Genomic DNA, 27,735 nt, shown 5'->3' on the forward strand with positions numbered 1-27,735 from the left:
ATGAGGCATAAAGACTTCTCTATTAAAGTTTATGCAATGCTTTGGGGCACCTCAAATTATACTAAATTATAAGATATTAAAGTTAAAATATTTCAGCTTAACATTCTATCATAAATCTTGTACAAACCCATAAAACTCCTTAAAGTAATTCTCTTTGGGGAAGTAAAGATTTTTTTCCCTAGCTAAACAGAAAATGACATTTTTTTAAAATCACAGCTGTATAGGAGAAATAATTGAGATGGTAACACAGAGATGAATCAAAATGATGTATTTCATATGATTGCAACTGGTTTTTTTCTTCACATATCTGTAGTTGATACCACAGTGTTGCTCCCTAAAAAGTACAGACTAACTCATAACCAAAAGAAACATCTTCATGTCCTGTATTCAATGCTACAAGACAGAGTCCTCTTCTTGCTGCCCTCTTCGTTGTCTTGGTAGAAATCTATACTCTCACAGGAAAAATGAAAATTTATATGCATAAATTTATTTTATGTATTTTAAGATGAATTTATTATTATATGGTTTACCATCGTGAAGCAGCAGACATAAATTTCCTATATTATATACCTTTTCCAATATTCCCTCCCTCCTTTACTTTGTCAAGGTCCATCTTCAACAGTCATATGTAGGTCATCATTTACTTCACATATCTTCATGAATAATGAAGCCTTAGCTAGTAATAAGTCATCAGTATGGAAAATATACAGATTTATATATCAAATAAGTATAATTATACATTTATTATAGACTCAAAATCAGACTGTATTTCCCAAAATTAAAATATAGGCTTGAATTAAAAATACATTTTAAAAATTTGTCTTTGATAAGATGTTCTATTTTGATGTCTGTTGTTGTGATAAAATATTCCAACAAAAGAGCAACCCTTCAGGAAAGAGACTCAACTGAATCACAACTCAAGTTGACGTCCATCAATACACACACAAAAGCAAGGCAGCAGAAGTTTGAAGCTGCTGATCTCACTGCATCTACAACCAGAAAGCATCAAATGATGAACATATTGAAAAAGCATGGATATTTGCTCGCTTATACTCAGCCACATTTCTCTTGTCTTGTGTAGTCCAAAACTCCTGACAGACTATTGGTACAGTGACATTAGGATGCAAGGCAGGCTGTTGAAGACTGCTTTTGAAAGGATAATGGACCCTTTAAGCCCTTCTCTGTCTTTGCTTCTCAGTCTCCAGCACAAATCAAAAGGAAGGGTGTAAGGTAACAATCAGTAATCATGGAATCTTGAGCTCAGACTACATTTCTGCCTTAAAACTTGATTATATTGGGTACTTTGCATATTTTTAAACAGCAATATAAAAATAAAAAAATGTAATATTCTTAAAGAATATCAAAATAAGGGGCTGGAGAGATGGTTCAGTGGCTAAGAGCACTGGTGGTTGTGCCAGAGGACCTGGGTTCAATTCCCAGCACCCACATGGCAGCTCACAATTTTCTGTAACTCCAGGGATCTGACCACTCCACAGCAATGTACATGAAATAAATTTAAAATAAATATTTTTTAAAAGACTATCAAAATAAAATCTCAAATTAAAAAATTATGAAACAAGCTTGAGTTCAGTAATTATGATACTAAGCAAACACTGCAAAATAAAATACTGCTAAGTTATGAAACAGGCTAAAGGAAATAATAGGATCAAACATGAAAACAAATAAATAAGCATAGCAATGAAGTAAAACGAGACATTAAATGTTCATGAACATTAGTACTACATGAATAAAATCTACATGCATATCAGGTGAAATAGAAAATTTTCATAAAATTTGAAAGTAATGACATAATTTTGAGAAAACAAAAAACACATCTAATTTCTATATGAAGTTAGAACTGAAGCACAGGAGAAGCAAAATATTTGGAGTAAAATAGGGAACCACAAAGCAAAGTGGAGTTATGAACAATTATAGTGGCTTCCTAAATATTCCATTGACTGTGCACTGTTTTAATCAAAAGAGTTTTGTGATGTGGTGAGAAGGCAGATTTTCCCCGGAATATCTAAGAAATATGAGACATGTGAATAAACTCATTAGAATTTATCAGAAATGCATTATTATAAAAAATAAATAAAAGGAAACTTGAGGCTTTCTATGTGTTGGAGATCATGTGAACATTTCTCTGAATTTCCCACATGTACCATTATATCCACTGCCTAAGTTAAAGCATGGGACCACTTGGACCACATCACCTAGTCTCTACAGTGTCAGTTTCCTTATCTGGAATACAGTCAAATAACACTGTATATCCTTCTTTTGAAGATATAATTACATGCAAATGGTCTTAGAGTTAATGCTGTCTGGAACATTTAATATTTGTTATTATAATTAATCTGATATAGTTTCACCTTGATTTATTCAATACCATCAGATATATGCAGTGGGGACTGGAGTTTAAGCACCTGCAAGCTCAAACCTTATTCCAATCAGTGTACAATATAGATATTCATATTTTTAATACAGAAAAAAGATGGCGAGTGTGAACAAAAGATTTATGGTTTGGGAGCAAGATTTGTGTTTGACTAATAACAATTTCACGATAATTTGGGTGATATGAAATACATTATTCAACCAGCCATCCTTCATGAGACATTTATAATTCTTCACAATCAATATAGAGACTTGTATCAACCCACCAATGTTATATTCACACAGTAGGTTTTCATTCTAATATCTGAATTGCTTGACATCAGAGGAAAAAATATTTGAAAATATATCTTTTTGTACTTCCATGAGATTTGTTATTTATAAATATGTATATATTTAATAATATATGTCTATATATGTTGTTATATATTATATAGTTATATATATATATATATATATATATATTTCCTTATTCACTTAAGTACTTTTATGTCAAAATCATAATAACCTTTCCATAAGTGGTATTCTTTTGTTAGTGTCACTTTCATATCTCAAAAGACAGGGCATGTGTTAGGTAATGTGAGAATGTCTGATTGTGAAAGGAAAGAAGAAAGAATTTCAGTGGACAAAGTTTTATTATGGGGCAACCTTCAGGAATTTGCAATAATGTAAAAGCTTCTCCCTGAGGTTTCTGCTGATCTATTGGAATGGAAAGATAAACGTTTCTATGATTTATAACATTTGGCATCAAAATTGAATAACATTTAAGGACACTGGAACTGAATAAAACTTCAAGCTTTCCTCTGGTGACATTTCCTACCTTGAGAAAAGGAACCCACTTACTCATGAGTATGGATTTTTTTTGTAATCAAAATAATGGAAAGGAAGAATTTCTGGATAAGTTATTATGAGATACCTTTCAGAAGTTAAGGACAGCAAAGAGACAAGCCAGTTCGCAGATCTATTGTGTGGAAGCAATGCCAAAAGCAGATAAATATAGATAAGAAGCCGTGCTGGACTTGGAAGGGGAAGTCAGAATCCGAACAATTTGGACAGTTGAGACTGGATCTTGTAAAGTTTCTAGCAGAGGGAAAATCACAAGGGACGGACATCCTACTATGGATAGAGCTGTTGTTCTTGCTGGCATCAGTTAAAGATATTTGAAGAACACAGGGCGTTCTACATGCAATGAAGAACAATTGAAATTAACTCATGCCCATTTATTATCCTTTTAAACACATCAGGGAGCTCTAGGTAGAGAATTCATGGACATTTCATATTTAGAATACTGTGAGAAAAATTTTGTACCTTTAAAAACATTATAAAATATCATTAAAATAGAACTGTAATTTAAAATAAACTTATTTATTATGGATTAATTTTACATTAAATAGATACTAAATGCACAAACTTTTGTGTACTTTTCTAGCTTGAAATGACTCAATGTTTTAGGTATGCCTTATAATATAAAGAGAACGTATATATTGAAAATAGTATAAGCAATAATGACCATGTTAAAATACAAAACTTATGTAAAATGTAAGAAATTACCTTAAAAATCATGGAACACATAAAATAATTCTAGGATTTTCAGAATATGAAGTAGTATTTAAAGTCTTTGATTTAAGTATTTCAAATTTACTTACTTAATGTCACCATGAAATTTTGAATGTCTTAAGCCCTGTAATAGAATACCCAAGAAATTCAAGACTTTCTGGAATATACACCCTTATTTCTCAGCATGGTATTACATGAAAACTCCTCTTTAACATTTATAATATTACTGTATTACTTAAAATGTGAAATATCTTTACTTCAATATAAATAAAATTTAAACATAAATGAAGTTGAAATTAATTATATACTTTCACAATGTTCGTAATGCTTCTTATGCAAGTATTTTAACACGTACATTTACAGAGGATGAACTGTTTGCTCTCACTTACCTTTCAAGTAACCAAAACCAGATATTAATGAAAATTGAGGACTGTCGGGATACTTGGATTGGATTCCTCACCCCAAAAGTCAGTAGATGAGTGATAGTGAAGCACGGTTACTAGAAGGCAATCTACAAGCACTAATTTTTTAAACCAGTATGATCTTTAAAAACAATCTACAAATGTTTGTCTTTATACCTACAGATAAGTACTTGTCCCTCATCAATGAAACTTCTCTTTGCAATAGATAAAGAAATTTGCAGAAAGCTATAACCAATAAAAAGTAAGAGTTGTCTACTTCACATGACAAAACTAGAAATCTGCCCTATTATGTGGAAGTAAAGCCTGTTTTGTGAAAATTGATCTTGTTTACATAAGATGATATCTCATATACTAATGACCAAATAAGTATCAATATGATTTTGTAGAGAGAGTGCAAAACAACTATGCTATAGAGTTTTCTAAATGTGCATAATCTACACTATCCATGCATAATATACAATCATTTCTTTCGCAATATATGTCAACCACAAATGCAACAGTATAACTAATAACACTTTTAAAGTATTAAAGCTTTCATCGTTATTAACTTCAACAAAGGAGTATTTACTATTTTGCCCAACAAATTAATTCATCAAAAATTTGAGATTTAAAAAATTTCATTATGATAAAACCCAAATTTAAATGTTGCAGTTTTAAGGATACACATGGCTGTATTTGTTTGCATAATGGTTTAGTTAATTTTCCTAAAAGTTAAAATTCTTTTCAATTGTATACTTTACTTTATTAGCACAACAAACCTGAAAATGTTATTCTTTCCAGATGGTGGACTGATTTGGGAATTCAAAACCTAAAGCAGAATGTCTTAATGAGAGCCCGGCTTTTGCTAAGTACTCATGTCCTCATTGAGTGGGATAATAATAAAGCAACATCACACTGATGTTGAGGTAAATTCCACCAAAGAAAATATACAACTTTGTAACCGCTTACTTACAAGTTTAAGTAGAATATATGTATTTTTCACTTTACAAGCAAAAACAAACAAACAAACAAACAAAAAACAGTGAGACTAAATGGAAACTAAGACAGAATTCTTTTTCTGTAAATAAATTTTGAAAATAATTATTTTTGCAAAATAAGCATAATAATATAAATTATTAGGGAAATTCTATTTATATTTAATATTGGCCAATTCACATGTATCTTATGACTTAGCAGAATCTAAAAATCAAAATAGCTGTATCCAAATGAGAGATGACACTCAGCAGTCAAAGCCAAATTACTGAGAAATTCCAAACTATGCAGACACACTTCTCTTTCTTCTTCTGAACTTTACCTTAATAATTCATTTCAATAAACAGTGTTCACTACTTTATAATCTATTCCAAAGTGTGAGCTATCTTTAAGAGAAGATCAATGTTCTTTCTGAAACTCTACATTAATAATTCTAATTTATAGAATTTGTTTAGTCACTTCATAGAAAGCTGATTTACCTAAACTTTCACATCTCTATGACATTCTCAGTAGGTTTTTATTGAAGATTGGATCCATGCCACTGTGTGCCACAGTTTGTACAATGTGGGTTTTTGTTATTTTTTCTTCATTATAAAGCTGTGTATGCATGTAGATGAAGTCTGTGATACATGAAGCTCAATATCAATAGAAAAACCCATGATTATTTTTAATACATAACACAGTTTTAAAATGTAAAAATATTTTGATTATATTCTTCCCCTTCCTCAAGTCCTATTAGATCCTCTTCCCCTTCCTACCCAACCAAAGTTTTAAAGTTCTTTCTAAAAATAAACAAACAAAAAAAAGCAAACAAAAAATTACAATCTCCTCAAAACTACTAAAACAAAATGTAACTACACCTAAATGGAACAAAATAAAATAAAACTACACCTAAGAAAACAAAACAAAAAACAAACAAAGAATAAAAGCCCCTCCAAACTGTAACCAAATAAATACACACACACACACACACACACACACACACACACACACACACACACACACACCAAACAACCACAACAACAAAACACCAACAAAAAACCCAGGGTTCAATTATGCTTTGTTCAACTGCTCCAGAACATTAGACCTGTCCTATAGTTATTGATATCTTCAGTGTTACTCTATTGGAGAAAACTGATTTTCCTTCCCCCCAGCAGTTATAAGTGAAAGTTTATTTGGTACTTTTACCCTAATGTCTAGGTTTAAATTCATTCATTCTTTTATAAAACAAAATAAAATACAATAAGATTTATTATAAAAACTGTCACATCAAAGTTGGACAAGATAAAGAGAAGGAAAAGAGCCCAAGAAAAGGCACATGAATCAGAGACCTGCTTGTTCACCCAATCAAGACTCCCATAAGAACAATAATTGGAAGCCTTAATACATATGTGCAAGATTGGGTACAGACTGTGCAAGCCCTATGCATACCTCTTCAGTCTCAAGATTGTGGCTTGTGTATTATAAAACTGAAGAATTAAAAGCTCAATGCTTATAAATAAGATTCAGAGGGGGTTGGGGATTTAGCTCAGTAGTAGAGCGCTTGCCTAGCAAGTGCAAGGCCCTGTCCTCAGCTCCGACAAAAAAAAAAAAAAAAAAAAAAAGAAAAAAGAAAAAAAAATTCAATGGAACAAAAAGAACTGTAGTTAGAGTTTTCCTGCCTGGCCCAGTCAGGACAAATCTCTCTACCCGCCAGTCCCACAGTTGCTCAAACCCAACCAAGTAAACACACAGAAACTTATATTGCTTACAAACTATGTGGCCGTGGCAGGCTTCTTGTTATCTACTTTGTCTATCTTAAATTAACCCATTTCTGTTAGTCTATACTTTGTCACATGGCTGTGGCTTACCAGTGTCTTTACATGTTGCTTCTCATGGCGGCGGCTGGCAGTGTCTCCTCCCAGCCTTCCTGTTCCCAGCCTTCTCCTCTTCCTTGTACCGCCTACCTTATCCTTCCTGCCTGGCTACTGGCCAATCAGCACTTTATTTATACAGAGTGATATCCACAGCAAAAGAACAGTAGACTAATTGACATAATATTTTCTGTGGTTGAATTTGTATTGAATCTCTAGAGTTCATAGCTTGTATGATGGAAATATGGGTCATAAACTGTAGCACGAATTGTTAACACGTATTATCAATAAAAACAAACCTGAGGCCAGTTATTGGGGTGAATGCTGGAAGATCAGAGAGACAGAACAAGCTACAGCTTCCTCACCTCGCCAGTTCCTCAGGTGGTCTTGTTTCCTCAGACTACAAGATTCTGAGTCCTCAGCCTAATGGCCCTCAGCTCAACTGTGCTCAAAAGCCTGAATGCTTAACCAGCCAAATGCTTTTAGTTTCTGGTCTTCAAACCTTAAATATTTTTCTAATTTCTGCTGTCACTCCCTGGGATTAAAGGCTTGCTTTCTGGGGTTAAAGGTGTGTGTCTCCATGCTGGCTTTATCCTGGAACACACAGAGATCTGCCTAGCTCTGCCTCCTGAGTGCTTGGATTAAAGGCATGCACCACCAGCGCCCAGCTTCTGCTATGGCTTGCTCTTACCCATTTTCTTGCCACCATTTGTGGCTCTGTATCTAGTGGCTGTCTGTCCTCTAACCCTCGATAAATTTATCAGGGTGCACAATATTTGGGGGAACACAATATCACCACATTCCTACAATACTTTTTATTTATTTTACTATTTGAAAATTTTATATAAACATACAATATAATTGATTATATCTACACTTCACTTCATCCCTTCAATTTACCTTGGGACATCTAGAGTTCGTGTGCTCTAATTTGTTTTCTTTGAGGTAGGGTCTCATTAAGCGGCCTCCACTGTGCCAGGATTTACTATGAAGATTGGGGCTCCACTGAACCTCAGAGATCTGCCTTCCTGTGCCTTACCACTGCTGGTATAACAGGTGTTTATAACCATGCCTAGCAATGATCTTTTTAAAGTTATTATTATCTTTAACTATTGAATCCAGTGAGTGCTACTAATATGTAAATGAGTATGGAATCCACCACAGGGCCATGAGCAACCTCACTAGGGCCAAGACATGAAGGAAAAGTGGTTCCCCTTCCCATAGCAGTGATCAGTTGTCAACAGCTCATCAGCTAGACTACTTCAATGCAGACTTTTAAAATCAGTATTTTTTAACTCCTGCTTAAAAAAAAAAAATTAAAATAAAATCCAACTAGGATCTCCTTCCAAGGGTGGCACATATACCATGTTAAAAACATGATAAATAAAATAAAATCTGATCTTGGAAATACTAGTGTTTACAGAGTCTCAAATTAAAATAAATCAGAATAACAAGTTAATAAATTCCAAATCTTCATTTAGGGAAATCCTTCCAGGTCTAATAACTACTTCTATAATGGAAATAGATTTTATATCCTTCTATGGTGATGTATAGAATCCCCATGTTTAAATCAATGACTTTTTTTTTTTTAAAGTAAGCATCTCATTGATACCAACTGATCAATGCAGAGATGATGTAATACTGACTGAGGAGATGGTTCCCTATGTAATTGCGCTAGTTGCTTTCACAAAGTACCCAGGTTCTCTACCCAGCACCCACATGACAGCTCAAAACCCCCTCAACACCATTTGCAGAGGACCACATTTTCTTTTTCGACTTACATGGGTATTAGGCACACACATGTTGTACATACATTTATGCAAGTGAAAAAATTCACATACATACAAACATGCACACACAAATACATCTTTAAAAATAATACTAATTGACTCACTTATCCAGAGGGCCTGATCCAGTTGGGGGCTCCACAGCTTTGGTTCATAGTTCATGTGTTTCCATTAGTTTGGCTATTTGTCCCTGTGCTTTTCCCAATCTTGGTCTCAACAATTCACACTCTTATAGTTCCTCCTCTCTCTCTACAATTGCACTCCTGGAGCTCCACCTGGGCCCTGGCTGAGGATGTCTGCATCCACTTCCATCAGTTATTGGATGAGAGTTCTAGCATGACAGTTAGGGTGTTTGGCCATCTGATCACCAGACTAGGTCAGTTCAGGCTTTCTCTTGACCATTGCCAGTAGTCCAGACCTGTCCTTAGTGCATGAGCTGGCTGTTTGGAACCTGGGACTTATGCAGTGACACTTTGCTCAGCCTGGAAGGAGGGGACTGAACCTGCCTGGACTGGTTCTATCAGGTTGAGCTGAATCTTTGCTCTGAGGAGATAAGAATGGAGGGGAAGGTCTAGAGGGAAGGTGGGGGCGGGGGACGGGAAGGGGGAGGACAGGGGAACCCACGGCTGATATGTAAAATTAAATTAAACTTAAAAAAATAATAATAATTGAAAAATTGACCGTGGGCATAATTGAACTTTTAAATAAAAGTATGGAAGGGAAAAAATAAACAAACTTACACATACATTTTTTTCTTACTTGAAGCTAGTATCAACTTTGATATCTATAGGATGAAGGTAATAAAGTCAAGAAATCATATTTAATCCACTGTTCTTAGAAGTGAGTGTGGAGTAATCAAGTGGCATAATTTCTGGACATTTGTTACAACCCACTGTCAATGTCTGAGAATTTTATGATAAAAAGCATTGGCTTTTCTTATGGAGACATTGTCCTAACAAGCAAAAGTACAGATAAAAATGACACAAAATTACTTGTTAAAACCTTGTCTTTTTTCCTTAAATTCATGTTATCTGCCCATAAAATAATCAGAAATGTAAATTTTGTTTTGACTTGTTTCCTGGTTGCTGCCTCAGTGGATAGTAGAAGAACTCTGTTATTGTTTGATCCCCCAGGAGAACAATGCACATTATTCGAGAGACCCAATGAGATGATTTTTGTTTTTGACTGCTGTTTTTCTCTCAGCTCAGGCAAGAAAGAACTGTTTTAGAGAAAATGTTGCTGATCCACCTCTACAATAATAGGAATTTTGCCATAGACCTCTAAAATACTGCTTTTCTTCATAACTTTTTGTTAAAGTTAGAAATAATTTGTCAGTATGTCGGAGCTGTAAGTTCTTGATACATAAATATCAATATGTGTCAGGTTTGAGTGATGATGGTTGTGATCAGATGGTACCTTAGAGACTGTGGAAAGGCTTGCATTTCTATCAAACAGGATGAGTAATGCTTTCCTATAAGCCATACTAACGCGATTAATAGCATTTTGATAGTAGTTACAATTTAGACAATAAGTGTTTGTGAATATGGCCTTTTATAGCAGGATTCTGGCAGGTAGGTGCATTTTTCTTTGCATATATTATTTTTTTCCTGTAAATCTATGAGGTCACACCTTAATTTTCCTCACAATTTAGCATTTAAACAAGTTTCAATGCGTGTTTAAAATAAAATAGGTATGCAATTTTTGTTACTGCAATCCTGATAGGTTAACAAGAATTTCTGGACATGCTAAAATCAATAAAACAGTTGTAAACACAGAGGTTATGGACAGTTTATAAGGCTAAATACGTGAGAGCACTCTGTACAATGTCTAGAGCTCAGTATGTTAATAAAGGGTGTCATTTTAAATCTCTTCAAATTAGAAGTCAAAAGGCATTTTCTGCAACTTGTTAGAAAAAAAAAAAACACCTAAATTCTGTCAATTAAGGTTAATAAGTAGCTACATTAAAATGTACTTGTTGTTTCATCAGTTTATAATGTTGACCTCAACTGCCCAAAGAGTATTCTTGGAAAACTGAAATATGGAGAAGAGCTGGCTTACAGATCATGCAGAAAAGTATGAGGAGTTAGTAATATCAATATCAGTGACTCAATTCCTGGACACTCCACAAGATTTCCATCTGTTCATATGGAACACCTACTTTGAAATACATCCAATCACAAATTCTATAACTACTAAGGCAAAAGCAGAGACTCCCACATGAAACTATTAAAAAAGAAAGACTAATAATGGTAGTAATTAAATATGAAATGACACATATGTATTTACATAACTGTTTACAGCTTTTCAGTCATACATATTACATGCCCTAATATTTACAGATATCTGTGCATATTGCTTTTGACTGGAATGTGGTATATATTTTGACATTGTAGACTTATAGCAATATATAATATACATACAACATTTATGTTATATTTTGCTTACACACTTTATATATTGTGAATTTTGTTTACCTGTTTAATCAGTTTCAATGTTTTCTATAGCCATATTTCTAAAAGTCTGGTTAGTTCTATTACTGATGTTCTCCATGACAGGCCCACTAGATTGAACACATCTCCAGGGTCCTAACATCTACCTGCACATGTACAACATCAAAGATAAGCCAGATGAATCTGTCTTAAATACTAATAATATCTTGTTTTACTTTTAATTTTTTTTTAATTTAACACTATTTCCTTATTGGTTCTTTGGGAACTTCACATAATATATCCCAATTCCATTTACCTCCCACACCCCTGCAGTGCCCCTCAGAATAATAAAAACAAAAAACAAAACAAACAAAAACAAAAACAAAACCAATCTAACCAAAACAAAACAAAACAAACAAACAAACAAAAAGCAAGCAAAAAACAAAAACCTCTTTGTTCCTCCATCTTTCCTGCCTCTCCAATACCTCTTCATTCATATTTGTAGCATTGGGAGCAGCAGTATGTCACATAATGTATTCCCTTTGCTCCTCCAGCTTTCCTGCCTCTCCAATACCTCTTCATTCATATTTGTAGCATTGGGAGCAGCAGTATGTCACATAATGTATTCCCTTTTGTCCAATCAGTTTTACTAGCAAATATTCTTTTCTGTCTTGATGTGGTTCAAGACCTCTAGTTTGGGGTACAGCATTTTTGGTGGAATCCTCACTAAAACTCCTCTGTGATATCCTGAAGCCTCCCTGAGTCATGGAGATCCTGTTGGTTTCCTTCCACGGGACCAGTACCAGTTCCTTCATGAGCTCCAGCAGGTCCTAAATGGAGTAGATGTTAGAGTGGGCAACCCAATGCCCAGACATGGGTTTGGGTGGTAGCTGAGCTTGTCAGTCCAGGCCACTGGGGCTGCCTCACAGAGATGAGGGGGCAGAGCCCACTCCCCTATGCTTGCTCATGCCATTAGGATCATTTAGCCTATGGTGAGGGATGCGGCCATCTGTCCCAAGTGCATGGGGCAGCAGGTGACAGCTCTCCTGTGGGGTCTGGCCAGCTCTCTTGATGCTGTGATTAATAAGGGGCAAGTCAAGCTTTCCCAAGGATATCAAGGGAGGGCCAGCTCAGCATGGCCCTCTGAGTTCATTACACATGGCTCCTATGGCCCCCTGAGTTGACACAGGCCATAGACCTCAACACAGACCCCAGCTGAAGCAGGGCAATGAACTCCAGTATGGTCCTTGGCAGTAGCCAGGTCTGGATATGACTATTGCTCCAGGTGGAAGTGCAGGTCACTCAGATTGACACAGCCCCAGCTTCATTGTGGCCTTTCGACATAAATATGGCCCCAGACCCTCATATCTGCATGGCCCTCCATGGCAATTGGAGCCATGGGCATCAACAAAGACCCTGGCTGCAGTTCATCTACGAACCCCAACATAGCCCCCAACTGCTGTTCTGGCCCATAGGTCACCATGGCACTGGGTAGTAGTAGGTACCACTCAGGTCTGTATGACTCCAGCTGCAGCATGTCCCTTGGGCACCAACATGGACCTAGATGGCTGATCAGACCCCAGTGGTTACACAGCCCTCAGTGCAGCAGGAGCTACAGATGTTAACTCAGACCCTGGCTGCTATAGGGACATGACATGGTCCTCTGCAGCAGCCTGGCCCAGCAGACACTATGGTGCCGGGTGGTAACACAGGCTACTCAGACAAGCATACCCAAAGTGGTAGCATGGCCCTTGGACACCTACATGAGCACAGGTTGCAGCCCAGGCACTGGGCATCTTTGTAGTTTTTTGGTTACAACATGGGGCATGGATGCCCACATAGACCCTGGCTATAGTAGGAACACGAACCCTGATATGGCTCTTGGCAGTAGCCTGGGCTCTGAAGTCACCATAGCACCAGGTGGCAAGCAGGCCACCCGCATCAGCCTGTGGCTTCTTCAGTTCTCCCTCTTTCCGCACTACATAACCCATTCTCTTTCTCTCACATTTCTCTGTAGTTTAGAGTTTTCCTGCCTGGCCCAGTTTGGACAAATCTCTCTTACCCGCCAGTCCCACAGTCGCTCAGACCCAACCAAGAAAGCACACAGAGACTTACATTGTTTAGAAACTGTATGGCTGTGGCAGGCTGCTTGTTATCTACTTCTTCTATCTTAAATTAACCCATTTCTGTTAGTCTATACTTTGCCACATGGCTCGTGGCTTACCGGTGTCTTTACATGTTGCTTTTCATGGCGGCAGCTGGCGGTGTCTCTCTCCACCCTTCTACTTCCCAAAATTCTCTTCTCTCTTGTCCCGCCTATACTTCTTGCCTGGCCACTAGCCAATCAGATCTTTATTTACACAGAGCGATATCCACAGCACTTCCCCTTTTCTTTTTTAAAGGAAGGTTTTAACTTTTACATAGTACAATTACATATAACAAAACAATTATCTAGCAAGAATTACAGTTACAATATTAAAGAAGATATCCTATCTATCTTATATTTATGAGTCTAAGGTTTTATATCTAATGTATCTTTTATCATAACTGAGGAAATTATAACTATCTAGTCTTCAACCACATCAAAGACCTCAGAAGGATATAATATTACCTGAGAACCGGGAGAAGGATGCAAGCAACTTTCGGGAGTCTTGCAGGGTAGACAGAGACAGCTGGCAGCCTGAACAGTCACCTAATGTTCTTTTTAAAGTTGGGGCATTTGTCTTCAGCCCACAGGGCTAGAGTCTCTTGGTCACTTCTCTCAGTGTCCTGTAGAATGTCTGGCAGTTTCCTCTGCGAAGCAGGAACCTGAAGGACCATTTTGTCAAGCAAAGTTTAGTGGTCATCTTTCTATGGGTCCTGCATGTCCAGTTGATCGAGCAGTCCAGGCAAGAACAGTTTCTTGCCCAAATGGCTATTTTTGCAAAGGTGAAGATAAGATATAAAGTGTCTTTAATGCCCATCGTCCTCTCTGAAGTAAATTGGTGCTGCCAGGAGCAGACATGTCTCACTGTCCAGAAAGTCTAAATTTTAAAAGTATTTTAAATGCCATATTCTGTAGGTCTTTGAAGTATTTGAAAATTACCTATCTGTCTGAAATATCTCTATGTATACCTAGAAGACTTAACTAACATGGCTACGAGTATGATTATCATAGATGACCAGTTATTAATCTATTTTTAATTATCTATTACAATTTTAAATGAGCTGTAGAAACATAATATCTTAAACAAGAGTAGAAATATACACACAGTATAACAAAATTAACATTAAGTTTGTACAATAGACTAAAATCTATACCAACGTAAAACATATTAAATCAGTTGTTGCTCTTTAGAAGTAAGTTCATTAATTTACCCTTTCATCCTATCATATTTATATCATATCCCCTTTTTAACTTTAGAAAGAGATTGCATTTATAATCAACCTGTTTTAAATAAAATATTGGTTTTTCTCTGTCCCACACCAGTGGGCTCTTTTGATTTGGGACATAATTCTCCACCACATATTTTCACATCAGAATGAGACACGCCCCTCCCTCCTGAGTGAATGGCATCAGGAAGGTGATAGACATATTCCCAGCAGCCCAGGCCATTAGGCCCCAAGGCTGGCCTGTGTGGAGGTGGCTATCACTCACCACCTGAGAGGAATTTATTTTATTTTTAACCTTAGACTCTTTTCAGTAAATAATTGTTTTTCTATGTCTAATCAGTCCCTTATTAATGGTAACAATTATTTGAAATTCTGAATAGAGAGCTATGCAAAAATTCTGATCATTAATGGGAAGAACCATTTTGAGGATGTGTACGATCATCCAGTTCATCAGATGGAGATGATGTCCAAATGCTTGTTTGCTGTTGTAATACTGACTATTATCAGGAGCTGTTCATCTTCTACTATCTGCTAATACCAACTTCAGTTCATCAGTTTCATACTGTATGCACGTGCTCAATGAAAGCACCTTGAACCACTGATATATTCAGATCCTAATGTGTCTTTGTGGGCTGAAATAATTACAATTCACAGCATCACTGGAAGAGAACATAATATATTCTAAGGGAAAAAAACATGACTTCTGTAATTTTTTGTTAATTAATAAAATGTTTAATTTATAGAAACTCAGTGTGGAGTATAGAATACACACACACACACACACACACATCTTATCACTCCTATCTTGGTATATTTTTCCTATTAAAATCTTGGCACAGTATAGAATTAATCTTCACTAATGAGAAAGTACTAATATGTTATTGTCTCCTAATTTTCATGTATAATTCAGGTTTTCAGTCTGTGTGTTGCACATTTAGTACACTTATTTTAGTATATAATTTGTAGGAGGAATCTTAAAGAGTCTTATTTATAAAATCAAACCCGAGGCCAGTTAATGGGGTGAATGCTGGAAAATCAGAGAAGCAGAACAAGCCACGGCTATCTCACCTTGCTAGTTCCTCAGGTGATCCTGTTTCCTCAGACTGGAAGCTTCTGAGTCTTCCTCCACATGAATCTCAGCTGAATTGTGTTGCTCCAAAGCCTGAACGCTTAACCAACCAAATGCTTAACTAACTACATGCTTTACTCACTCTGGTGCCTGGTTTTCACATCTTATATATCTTTCTACTTTCTGCATAAACCCTGGGATTAAAGGCTGGGTTTCTGGGATTAAAGGCGTGGGTCACCATGCTTAGCTGTTTCTAAAGTGGCCTTGAACACACAGAGATCCAGCTGGCTCTGCCTCCCAAGTGCTGGAATTAAAGGCATGCACCACCACTGCCCAACTTCTGCTATGGCTTGCTCTGACCGGTTTTCTAGCCACCATTTCTGGCTTTGTTCTAGTGGCTGTCTGTTCTCTGACCCCAGATAAGTTTATTTTGGGGAACACACAATTTTGGGGGGAACACAATACCACCTCAATAATTTATTTTAGTATATAATGATTACAGAATCATAAAAAATAACTTCCCTTTCCTGCAAGTTCATCTTCTTCCAACCATTCATCTCTTTTGTCAAGCACTATGTAAGTTCTAGTAATTACTAACTCTTTTCTGTTCATAATTCTGAAGTTCCAGGATGACATGAAGCTAGAATCATAGGCCATCACTTTTCAGATTTTACTTTTTTCACATGGCCATATGCAAGTAAAGTCACTTCATATCATTTTATGCATTTCTAGATAATTTATTATGATTTCTTAGGGAGTTGTATTTCTATGTATATACCAAAGGTTTTTTGTTTGGTTATTTTTAATTCACGTATTAAAGGATTTCTTGGTAGTTTTTAAGTATTGACAGGGATTGTATCAGGTGGAGCTAGCACAGCAGAGAGTTCTTGCTGATATCAAACCCCATCATCATTTGCTGTTGGACTGTAGATACTACTACTGGTGCTAGATTGAGTTCCTTGTTTTATTTTGTAGTTTCTGATGATACAATTTTGAGCATTTCAACAGTTAAATGCCCAGGTATGTCTTCCAAAGGTTTAATTTTTATCCTGTCTATCAGTGAGGTACAATGGAATGTTGTAGATGTAAGATCTGGAAGAAGATGTAAGATGGGTTATAAACATAAGAATCCTGGGATTTACATTCCTCTTCTTTCTCCTCTGACCATGCCTCTTCTGTGATGTCCTACTACCAAACATGTCTAAATGCATGGCTGCCAATTAACCAAAGAATCATGGACTGAAACTTTGACAAATATGAACCAAAGAACCAAACATTCATATATGATGTTTATCTGGAATATTTTGTAATAGATGTTGCTAAAACTCTAATGAAAACACAGTTTCATTTATTAATCATATGCTTGTTTTCTTTTTAATAATGGTTGGCATTAATTTGGCCATTGTTTGGTTGGTGTATTACTCATCGTTACATTTAAGTGCACTTCCCATTGATGGACATAAGTGGCATTACTTTATAGTGTGCTTTAATCACTGATTCAATGAAAATAACACTGGGAGCACATTTAAAGCAGGACATGAATAACATTTCTGATGAAATATGGCTGGTCTACATTCTGGGCATGAATCTCTTCTAATTATGTGCCAGTTAGAGTGGCAAGTTATAGGTTACCCTAAAATATAAAATGCTTGTTTCTGTTTTATAAACACAGAGTTTTAAAAATTCAATTATCAGTTAATTATCTGAAAAGGGAAATTTTAGCCCAGTATGTGGTTGTTGCTTTCCATATCTTCAGTCATTTTTCCAAAATAGAGTTAAATTCTCAAACCATCAACAGAAAACAAGTGAGAATTAAGACACTTGCAACCTTTGAGCACATTACTGAAAAATTTTTAATTAATGATGTTGGAGGTGTTTGCCACTTGAATTAGGAATTAAAATTTCAAAGGTAAATAGAAGAATAAAATATGAAAACTATGCATCAACTTGATATGCCTTGGCTGGTTGATATCAATCAGAGGACTCTGTTTTTCTGAAGAGAAATTGGAGGAGGATTTGGGGAGGGATAGGCAAGGTTGGGGAGGGACAGCAGAAGATGGGGAGGGATAGCAGAGGTTGGGAGAAAGGATTGGGAGGAGAGGAAGGAGGGAGCAGAAATTGGGATTGGGATGGAAAAAAGTGGGATTAGTGGAAAGCAAATGCCTGAATCTATGGCATGATTTTCTTTTATATAATATTCCCAGCCATTTTGCTGCTAGCTTAACAATGACTTTGCACATAGCTCATAGCTTTCCCCCAATTTTAAATATATACTCTTGTAAGCAGGTTCACATAGTGTTTTAGCTATCTCTTTAAAAAGTTCATCATCTTATTTCTAAAATACCGCTAATGAACTAGCTCATTCCGTTCGTCACCTTGTGTGAAAAATTGGTTGGACATTGTAATATACTTATGAATCTACTCTCTCACTTTCTCTACTGCATAAAATGTAATATAATGTCTTATATATGTATATATCTCCCTCTTTGAAATTGGATTTTGGGTCTTTATTTCATTTGAAAAATCAATGTTTAGTTTTTCTAATACTGTCTCATCTATTTTCTTCACTGAACTTCAATGCTTATATAATCTTCTGTAATTATATATATATTTATAGTTTCAAAAATCAAACTTACAACACCCAACATTTTATTTAAAAATTATCCTTTTTCCCCTTCTCCTCCTAATACAGCCTGATCTCAATGCAACAATTAATAAATTGTTCCTTTCAAATGAAAGTTTTTGTATTTTACTTGTGTTGGTCAAAATTTTTGGCAGCATTCATGACAACATTCATGTATAATATGATTCATTTTGTCAAGCCTGATAGCTAACCCTACCTTCAAAATATATGACAAATCAGGCAGGAGGCAGTGGTGCATGCCTTTAATCCCAGGACTCGGGAGGCAGAGCCAGGTGGATCTATGTGAGTTCGAGGCCATACTGGTCTACAGAGCAAGATCCAGGACAGGCACCAAAAACTACACAGACAACTCCTATAAGAACATTCTTGATTCTATGCCCACCCATCATGGTGCCTTTCTTTGTTTTAAAATTTTTTTGTCCAGTTAATGCTGGAGGTATACTTTGAGAGGTGTGGCCATCCATTGGAGCATGTTCTACTTATAAGGGGCCACATCCTTAAGGAAAGTAAACTCTTCCTCTCCTAACAGATAAATATTACCAGTAGCTTCTCAGCTAAAGGTTTCAGGACTTCATGACTACCTCCCCCATATCCTATCATGGGAATTTGTTTGACCTGAACTTGAATAAGCCTGGTGCTTGCTGTCACAGTCTGCATAAAATTCACATGACCTTCAAACATTTCTTAGAATTTTGTTTTTATCCTCACTTCAGCTGAAGAAATTTAACATAATATTTCTTAATTTCCTGCCTTGCCCATTGTGGTGAAATAGTTTCTATTTTGTTTTCTTTGAACTTCTGATTTTCATTTCCCTTATTCCATTTACAAATCCCACCATGTAATCCTGATTTGTAGTTTTACTTTATAAACTCTCATTGTTTTTCTTCATCACAAAATTAGCTAATAAACAATTAATAGCACCAAACACTATGTTGTACCTTATTGTCTTTCAAAACATGAGGCTATAAAGGGTCAAAAACAGTATTTTAAAAAGCAGAATGTGGAACCAAAGAAAAGGGGACATGATGAAGGAGAATAATTAGACCAAAGAATAGAAACAAACATTATTCTGACCTCACCCTAAAAGAGATAAATAGCTACTAACTCCCTATAATTCTCACCTCTAAGGACTAAAGAATGATGGGAAGTAATTTAACAGCTCCATTAAGTATAGCAATGGATGTGAAATAGATCCTCATTGAAGGAAAGATTCATGAAAACCATGGGTTTTCAGCAAGACCTAAAGAGTTGGAATGATCCTCCTAGGGTTCAGATATTTGCTAAAGTAATGTAAATCATTTCATGCATTTGTTTCCTCAGTAAAATTACTACATCTCCTCTTAGGCTTTCTCATAAATTATCAATGGATATATGTATATATAATAAAGAGAAAGACTTTCAAACACAAGACAAGTCTTACTTTTAATAAAAATATAGAACAGTGTAAACCAAATCCATCCCTGTCTTACAAAGAAAAATGGTTCAATAATTCTTTCCTTGAACTATTCAGCAAATGAACACACTATTTTATCCTCTCAGGTTTATTCTGCTGTTTCATAGATTTAGTGCAAAGCATACCACGGGGGGTACACTATAGTATGAATGAAAAGCTTCTGTCATACCCAGAGATGTCCAGATAATGAATTATTAATGGATTCCTATCAGACATGTGCCATAGCTGTTACCTGCTCCTATCTTACATTACAGCATACTTTTGGAAGTTTCTTATGACAGCTACTATGCTCACTGAGATAAAGAGAAAATAAAACACATTGAATTAATTTCAGTATTTAGGAGAACAAGCATGACCATATAACCATCTACATAGTCACTTGATACAGAATTAAAGAACAATGCAGAAAGGTTTGTAAAGAATTTTAAAGTGTGAACTCTTTCAATACATTTCCATCTCCTTTGCAATGTATGTTTCCTAAAAACTGTTTTCGTTTATCATAATGTAGTCTTTGTATTTATATTTATCTCATCAAATATTTATTCCACTAAATCTCCTTTTTTACTTATACATAATGCCGTTGTCTAGCTATTTCTTCTGAATTCAAACATTACCTCCCAGAAGGAGTAAGAGTTAGGAAGTAAATGAAGCTTACAAAGCTGGGAAAGTGGGATGATTCAGCAGACCTATGAACAAGATTATGGGAGCATTAAATGATTCCTAAGACAGATGATCTCTGACTAGACTGACTTCCTACAGACTACAAGAACTCCAGAGTTGCAGCTTTCATGAGTCATCATTCCTCCTGGGGTAGCATCCCATCCATGTTCTAGCTACCTTTTAGACACTCACTCTCCTGTGAGTTTTGACTCATTCACACTTCTCAAAATAAAAACAAACCAAGAGACTCAGTTCATTAAGCAATACTTGAGCACACTCATTTCTGTGGTCTGTCATCATTATTCTGTTGGAGATGAATTGATATTAGATTGTGCCAGAGCAGGAAAAGACAAGTACACAATACATGATGATTGTTTTATTTCTTAAAAAAGAAAAAAAAAATAAACACAAAATTCTCATACTTTTTATACACCATTTTCATTATATTTTCTTTCAAACACATATCTAGAAACAGTTACTTATATTAGAAAAATTCATACTTATTTTTGCTTCTATAAAAATTGTATTTTAAGTTTCAGTTACCTTCACATTCTGTGTTAAATATTATTGTTTTGGATGAGGGTTAGTTACATTTATTTCCTTTCCTTTATTTTTAATTGATGCATAAAATATAAGTTTTGCATACTATTATGATATTGAATGAATATTGTTTTACATGTGCACACACACACATAGAGAGTATAATGTTGAAATCAAGCTGGTCATAGTTGACTTAACATCTATCACTGATTTATGGTGAAAATATGTTGCTTGTAGCTTTTTGAGATCTGTAGTATCTAAATATCTATAGTTTTAGCATTCATAAGTTTTTTCCTAGTATAAAACTATAACTTAATAGGCATTTTCTTCATCTTTCCATTTTACCTTTTCTCCGTATTCTGTGAGAAACAGAATTCTAACCCAGATTCTATAAATGACTATTTTCGCGTTATGTGAGATAATGCAGAATTTGTATTTGGAAGTCTGGATTATTTCACTTAACATAATTATCTTGTGTTATATTAATGCTGCATAAATTCCAGTAATGGAATTTTCCCAGGGGTCTGTCCTGAGAAGATTCCTCCCAGAGTCCTGGGGAAGATGCTATGTCTGGTGTGGGGTTATCTGAGGGAAAAGAATCTATGTACGCCATGCTTTTTCATCTTTTCATTTCTCTATAACAAACTTCTGTCTACAGTTTCAGTTCTGTCTTGACACTCAATTCTCTCTGTCCCTCTTATATCTGTCCTCATAGTTTTAGTAAGGTCTTATGCTTTCGACCTTATCTTTGTCCTCTGGTCCTTTGTCCTCCATCTTTCCTTCCTTGCTATTTATCCTGATTCTCAGAAACTCTGCCTTCTTTTCTCTCCAGCACATGGTTCTGCTTATGGTCTACAGAAATTCTCCCTGTTCTCTTCTCTCTGGCCACGGTGCTTTGTCCACCTCTGGAATTCTGCTCCAGTCCTTACTGAACCTGGTTATACAAAAAGCCTGTTGTCCTGAATCAAAGGCTCTGCTATGCTATCAGGCCCCCAAGGCAAAGGCAAGGGATGTTCTGAGCTTCATTTGCACAAGAAACAAAGCTATGCATCTACAGCCCTCCTGTCTCCTAGGCCTTGCAGGGGTGTTAGTTACCTAGTGGATCACCAGTTGGTTTGAGAAGCTTAGCTGTTTGCCAGTATGGCATAGTAGTATATGGGCACACAAGAATTTTATACCAGAAGACAGCTGAAATATTAAAAACCAAATAACACCAAAATATTCCTTGATAAATGGCTTTCCTCAAGAAAAATTTCTTGACTTTTCTGGGTATAGCTTTAATATACAGCTGAATCTCTATAATATATTCTTGTGTCCCACTAGATTCCAGAATTCTTTTTGTTAAAGAATAGTATTCAAAAAGTAGTTGATCCTCATTTTTTCTACCATTCATTTGATGGGCACTCAGTTTATATTTGTGCTCTAAAAACAGTCCTATAAAAGGTAAATACATGCAAATGTTTCTTTGAAACATTGATTATTTTGTCTTTGTTTACATACCAAGGAATGGGCTTGCTGAATCATACAGTATGCTGATCATATGTTTTTATGGTTGTGTTTTTTAATTAAAAAAAATCTTGTTATATTCTTCAATTGTTTAATATTGGTCATTTCTACAAACAATGTTCCTGACAGTAAAGTTGATGAGTTCTTCACTTGTATGTCATCTTTAGAAAATAGGAGATCCAAAACCAGGTAAATTAAGTATTAATATATTTGTCTCTTCTTTGTTTGCTTGTTCTTATGAATTCAGTTCATATGTGGACATTAGCCTCTAGCATGATATAGTTCAAAAATATTTTTATTGTCTTATAAATTGCCTTTTTACTTTGTTGACTAAGTTCAGTTGAGTTTCCAATTGTTTATTTTGGTATCTTTATTTCTCTAGTTTTATATCCTTTCCCAAAATATCACCTTTCCAATGTCTTAAATACTACACTCATTATTTCTTCTAGTAATTTTAAAACCTTAGGCCATATATTTAACTCTATACTTGATTTTAAACTACTCTTTTTTAACTAGTGAGATATACAATTGAATTGTTTTGCACATTGTTATTCAGGTTTTCCCAGCATCATTCATTGTAGAATATTGATATGATATTTCAATATGCTTCATAGCATTTCCTTAAGATATTTAACATCTTTGTTTATCAAGGATATTATGGCTTATATGTAAAGCCAACCTCCCTCAGCACTGTAAACACAAGTGTAAGCCACTATGTCTGGTTACTTCAGTGTGACTATAGACTGCAAACTCTGGTCTTCATGTATGTAAGGAAAGTACTTAATGAAGCTTCCTCACCAGACCCCATATCAGTCATGTTAGATGTACAGTTATGTTCAGGTTTTTTAAATGTAATCTTGGTAAGATTACATTTATGATTTACTCTGACTTATAAAATTTGATGTCTGAACAAACACCTGAAAATCATTTGTATATCTGTGGTATCAGTTTCACTATCTCTAAGTATCTCATTCTATTAATTTGAAGATACTATGCATTATTTTATTGGTCAAAGGGTTTGTCAATTTTGTATTATACTTTTCAAACAAAAATTCCTATGTTGGCCTTGTTACTGATAACTAGTAATAATTTTTTGATATATTTTTAAATTATAATATAGGCATTGATTTCTGTCATCCTTCCTCTACATACTTCCTTAGAGGAAACCATTGGTTTAAGTACATTGTATCTCTATGATCATTTGTTTCCAAAATTATATTCTTAATTTCCTCCCTGATCTGTTGGTTCCTCAAGGGCAAGTTGCTCCATTTTAATATATTTATACATCTTGGAAATTTTCCCTTGTTATTAATTTAAAGTGTTATTGCATCATGAGTGGGGAGCATAACTATGTTGTTTTAACATGTGTAGACTGGCTCCAGGTTCACAGTTACACAACTGTGAAAGCGACAGTTGTAAGATTGATTGGCAGCCATCAAATATTCAATACATTTGACTGCATAGTCACACCTTCCAGGACAATTTTTACTCTCTTATCACACAAAATTGAACAAGATCCCATAAATTCTTGATGTTGGCAGCTCATTAATTTTATGGACAGGCCATTATGGTTGGACAAGACAATAAATGTCTAAATAAAACATTGAAACTGAATATTTCTCAGATTTTTGGTGAAGAAATCAGAATATACTAGGAGGTAAAGAAAAAGACTGAGGACATAAGCAATTAGGCATCTCTTAAGATCAAGGCCACCTTAAATGAAGGACATGTTGTAAATCTAGCTGAGACAGAAGGTAAATTAACAAACACATTTCTCTTAAAATGTCTGCTTCAGATCTTAGATATATCAATGCATTAGCTAGTGTTCTGTTAATGCATATAACATAAATTATTTTCAATGTTTTTCTTATTGTTTGAGATTCTTATAACTTGCTAACATAGTTTTCAACTTCCTTTTCCACTCTCTAAATCCTATCAAACAGTCCTTGTTCTTCTTCAAATTTAAGACCTCTGTTCTCCTTAAAAGGTTTTACATGCATATTTGTGTAATACATAGGTATTTGTTTGTGCATACCCTTTCCTGAACACACAAACACACACACACACACACACACACACACACACACACACACACACACACACACACATATGACCTGTTCTGAATGTATATTGTTTTATATAAATATTATCCATGTAGATATATGATATTGTATAATAGTTAGTGTGCTCTTCTCTGGGGAAGACTATTTTTTCTACTCTTATCATTCCTTTTGTGCATTTGGTTCTTTGGGTAGGATGGAGGTCTCCTGGGCATTCCCTACAATTGGTAGAGTTATTTGGGAAATAAAATGGCAAATGCAGCAAATAAGTGTTCTGCAACAATGTTAAGAATGATTTTATTTTACTTTTGAAATAAAGATTTTCTTAAAAAAAAAAAAAAACTTTGATTATTCTGTGCTTATTGCACAAAAGTTACAGTGCTAGGATTAAAATATCTTCATGTATTTAGTGTATTGGAAGAAGCAAAATATACACATTGAACTCTTCATAACAAGATAGTCAGTCTTTTTGTTGTTGTTGTTGTTGTTGTTTTTGTTTTTTTTAGACAGGGTTTCTCTGTGTAGCTTTGCACCTTTCCTGGAACTCACTTGGTAGCCCAGGCTGGCCTCAAATTCACAGAGATCCGCCTGGCTCTGCCTCCTGAGTGCTGGGATTAAAGGCATGCACCACTGCCAGGCGACAGACAGTCTTTGCATGAATTAAATTTCTTCAAGCAAGGGTCATTAAAATCATTGAATTCAATCAGATATTTTGAAGAAATTTCTTCAAAGGAGACCACAAAGACAGATATCATCAACTCTAACATCATCAGGTGAAATTGCCCTAGAAAATATCTTAGTAATTCTATCAACTTCTGTGGAGAAGTTGTAAATCTCCTTATGTGATATACAACTGACATTGTTGTAAACAGCTTTAAGTAGAATCAAAAGAGATTCCCTCTACTGTCAATCACAAATAATTGACCATCTCATGATCTGAGTTTTATTATTAGGTAGAATTTTCATTGGTGGATATATAAAAATATTTTCCAAAGAAGAATATTATACCAACAGAGACAAGCTATATTTGTCAAACATCAAAAATATTTTTTAAGCTTTGACAACTTGAAGGATTGTAGTGATATTATCTCTGATAGGGAACATCAGAGAAAAAATTGTATGGTGAAAAGAGTTGATGTATTTGGACATACTACTTCTGATGGGTTATGGACAAAATAGATGTCTAGAATTTAGTAGAAAATTTGTTGGTATGAATATTCTTATCTATATAGATAAGCAACAATAATTATTTATCTGAGAATCAATTGATCTATCATTTTTTCAATGTACCTACTTTTACTTAGAAGACTTTTCTAATTTCTTAAATTTTCATTTTTTTCTGAGTGTTTTATACAACATATTTTATCATATTCTATCATCTATTCTAACTCCATTTAGATTCCTCTACATTCATCTTTATACTTTTCCTGTCTTAAAAAAATAGACAAAAAAATGCAATAAAAGCAAATCTTAGTGTTTGGTTTTTGCTGGCCAAATACTCCTGGACACAAGATTTTTCATAGAGTGTTGATGATATATACCAACTGTCACTCCATTGTAGAAACTGACCTTCCCTCTCCCCTCAGCTATGAACTGTAAATTTTGTCTAGGCTGAAGTTGGAATTTGTATCCACTTATTCTTCTATATGCTTAATTTTATGTGACCTGAGAGCAGGTTTGTGCATGCTGTCACAGTGTCTGTGAGCTCATATATGCATCTACAATACCATGTTTGAAAAATAAAATTTTATTGAAGTCATCCACCACCTTTGGCCCTTAAATCTTCCTATCCCATGTTCCTCATGGGTCCCAGAAGCATGAGGTTATGGAAGTGAGGAAGATTTCAGACTGAATCGCAAAGTCCTTTCATTCTTTATGTTTTCTGTCTGTGGGTTTCTATTTTAATTACCAACAACTGCAAGAAGTTTCTCTGGTGAGCAATGCAATGATCAATGGGTATCTCAAAATGTTACTAGGAGTCTTTTAAATGCTATGTTCATTCATCAACTGATAGTAATAGGTTTTACCTTAAGGCCTGTTACCTTTCTAGTCTCAGGTTCATGGCCCCAGCTATAGGTATCACTTGATATGTCAGTACTTACATCCAATTCCAAGGTGCCTGTTTACTTCAGTAACATTTGTGACACTGTTTTACCAGTTGGTATCACATTCAGGAGCTCAGGATTTTGATTATAGTATGTGTAGCTGGGAGAGATTGATAATTTCTTCCCCTCTTGTTACCATGTATAAAGTAACTATCAACACTGTGAACACTAAACAATGAGGGTGAGGTGTCCAGTCGAGCATCAACTCGATTTCTTCATGTTCAAAGATACATGCATGAGGTGTCTTCAGCAATATGTTCTTTCTATCAGATTTGGAGGTAGCACATATCATTAATAATAGCCTGGAACTCTTCCTGGGCAGCAGGGGGGATTGCATTTGAAGTCTTTGGCCAAAACTCAAAAAAGATGTATGTTTTGTCTGGTAGATTATAATATATAGGTAAGGTATTGTCTTCTCCCATTATTGGTAATTCCATTTAGAATCATTTTATTTGTACATATATATGTAGAAAGTTCTACAGTGACGGGAATCCAAATGACATTTTAAAATGTCTTAATTATTAGTCATCTGTGCCCATATTTCTTTTTTCCTACTTTCTCATCTACCTCCATTTTTAATTCTCCTGTTATAATTTTCTTTTAACACGTTTTAACTCTGTTTTCTAGTTCTCATTACATAGAGCATCCTCTCCTCACTCCTCATCCATTACTATTTACTTAACCTATGAAGATATTCTAAATGAAATACTTACCTAAAAAATAAAAGCTAACATCTACTTATATAAGAAAACATGTGATGTCTGTCTGAGTCTATGGTTCTTCACCCAAAATACTTTTTTAATTCTTTTTTTTATTATATTTGTGTTTTAATTTTATACATCAGCCAGGGGTTCCCCTGTCCTCCCACATCCTGTCCCCGCCCCCACCTTCCCCCCAGCCCCTCCCCTTCATTCCCAT

Source organism: Onychomys torridus, chromosome 10 (genome assembly GCF_903995425.1).
Source record: "Onychomys torridus chromosome 10, mOncTor1.1, whole genome shotgun sequence".
In the NCBI taxonomy this organism is placed as follows: Eukaryota; Metazoa; Chordata; class Mammalia; order Rodentia; family Cricetidae; genus Onychomys; species Onychomys torridus.